Source organism: Priapulus caudatus, unplaced genomic scaffold (assembly GCF_000485595.1).
Source record: "Priapulus caudatus unplaced genomic scaffold, Priapulus_caudatus-5.0.1 Scaffold1029, whole genome shotgun sequence".
NCBI lineage: Eukaryota > Metazoa > Priapulida > Priapulimorpha > Priapulimorphida > Priapulidae > Priapulus > Priapulus caudatus.
Window position 1 is genome coordinate 78,742 of NW_014578090.1, and position 2,656 is coordinate 81,397.

Below are 2,656 nucleotides of genomic sequence, written 5' to 3' on the forward strand. Positions count from 1 at the left end.
TGTATGTATGTATGTATGTATGTATGTATGTATGTATGTATGTATGTATGTATGTATGTATGTATGTATGTATGTATGTATGTATGTATGTATATATAAACTAGAGCGTAATCACAGTTTGTCTGAATGTATTACAAGGGAGTGGTATTCACACCAGTACTGCGCCTACAGCTACGCGAATAACTTAGCCCTGCTATAACTTGAATCGACTATTGAACTAACAAAACTTTGTTTGAATGTACTCGGTTAGATACAGATGTAGATAAAACCGCGGATGAAGTGCGTTTCCCGTACCATCGGGTGATACTCTCTGGGTGATACTCTCGGGTGATACGTCTCTGACGTGCGTATGGTTGATCACTGATCGATGATTAGATCAGTATTATTTCAACTTTGTGTGGTTTATCGTTACAGAGGTTTCTTCACGACCATAGCTACGGTGCCGCCGTCACGGACCAGCTGTGGCAATCATTCCAAACGGTACCATAAACAAATGCTCCTGCATGGATAACATTGTTCATATGCTATCCTCCACAACCTATAAAATCATACGTGAAGTGCAATATATAGCAAATAATAATAATAATAGTAACAATTACAGCAATAGTGATAGTAATAGTAATAGTAATAAAAATCGTAACAGTAATAGTAACAACAAGTAATAAAAATAGTAACAGTAATAGTAACAATAATAGTAATAAAAATAGTAACAGTAATAGTAACAATAATAGTAATACAAATAGTAACAGTAAGCACAATAGTAATACTAACACTGATATCCGACTAGAACAAAACTTTTTCGTGCGTAATTTTTCTGTGTGATTCTGTGTTTTATTGATTGCGCCAACCGCCCTCGACAGCAACTAGATAACGATAAAGTAGACATCGATATAAAGATGGTCATGGACACATGGACGCTACAGATGGGCTATCCACTTATCAACATCAGCAGGGACTACGCGACAGGCGATATATACGCGACCCAGACACATTTCCTTAATCAGGAGGGGAACGTTAGTGAGGCGAGTCCATTCAAGTAAGCTCTAGCACTGAAACCACGTCACCCCTGCATGATTGTCATTTGCTTTCCTTTTTTGCTCGTTTTTTTTGCTCGCTTTTCACGTACGCTTGCATCTAATGCATGTTTTTGTTATTATTTGCTTGCTGTTTGACATTTCCGCCGCAATTTTTTTTCCGATCTACGGAATTTGTTTTGCTTTATAATGTTCTTTACGTATATCTGATCGTCTCTTTAGTTTCACGTGGGAGGTTCCACTAACACTCTTATATTCGGCAAAGCCTTCTGAGATACATCTGCAATGGATGCATAAATGCGATGGTATATATTTCTGGTTAAAACTAGCGTTTAGTTTATGGTGATATTGTCTAACATGCTAATAATTATAAATACACGGGTTATAGGAGACACATTCTCAATAGATACATCGTTACTCTTACAAGAAGAATCGACGACATTGTATAATAATAATAATAATACACGCACGCACGCACGCACGCACGCACGCACACGAACGGAAAGCGCAGTTCAACGAAAGTTTGCGCGCTCGCGCTCGTCCGCACGATGCATGTCCCCCACGTCAGGACGACGTCAGACGGTTCTCCCGACAGACGAGGCCCGCGGGGCAGGCGACGGGGGAAGGGGGGGGGCAAGCGACGACGACGACGACGACGACAACTAAATATGGATTGACTGACGTTATCAAACCATCGGCACGTCGTCGTCGGCGGCGGCGGCGAAAGAGGAGAGAGGAATCGAGCAAGTTTTTTGATCGACAGCGTCGGCAAACTTAAACAAACACACGAGAGACGACAGGACGACGTCGACGACGACGTGTAATGCGATTACAGATTTACGGTCGACGCGCGCGATGGGAGATCGGGGATCGATGCGTCGGTATTTCCTTCTCTCTGGGGTTTGCAAGATAGTATCTCCTCCCTTCCTCCCTCCCTCCCTCCCTTCTCCTGTACATGTAGCGGTGTCGGTAAGGTAGTATCTCCTCCCTTCATCCCTCCCTTCTCCTCCCTCCGCTTCCCTGTATCATGTAGGCGGTGTCGGTAAGGGTAGTATCGTCCTCCCTCGCCTCGCCTCCTCCGCTCCCTCCTCCTCCCTCCCTTCGTCCTGTACATGTAAGGCGTATCGGGTAAGGATAGTATCTCCTCCGCTTTCCTCCCTCCTCCGCGTTCTCCTGTACATGAGCGTGTCGGTAAGTATAGTATCTCCTCCCCCTTCCTCCTTCCTCGCCTCGGCTTCTCATGTACTATGTAGTGGTGTCCGTAAGGTAGTATGGCTGCTCTCCTGCCTTCCTCCCTTCCTACCCTTCTCGCTGTTACATGGTGTTGGTGTGGGTAAGGGTAAGTATGTCCTTCCCATTCCTCCCGTCTCCCGATCCTTCTCATGGTACCTGTAGGTGGTGTCGGTTAAGGTAGTATCTGCCTCCCTTCCTCCCTCCCTGCCTCCCTTCTCATGTATCATGTATTGTGGTGTCGGTAAGATAGTATCTTCGCTCCCTTCCTCGCCTTCCTCCCTTCTGCCTGCTACATGTAGTGTGGGTGGTACGTATTCTCTCCTCCTCTCCTTCCTCCCTTCTCCCTGTACATGTATGGCGGTGTCGGTAAGGTGTAGTCTCCTCCCTCC

The 2,656-nt window shown here is 45.4% G+C and overlaps 1 long non-coding RNA gene across 1 annotated transcript; it reads left to right on the top strand.

The window, feature by feature from the left end:
* The first annotated feature begins 414 nt into the window (after nt 1-414).
* LOC106815049 lies at nt 415-1,339 on the top strand. The gene is made up of 3 exons (XR_001394689.1): nt 415-480; nt 861-1,036; nt 1,257-1,339. It is a non-coding gene; the product is annotated as an uncharacterized LOC106815049 (long non-coding RNA).
* The last annotated feature ends 1,317 nt before the right edge of the window (nt 1,340-2,656 follow it).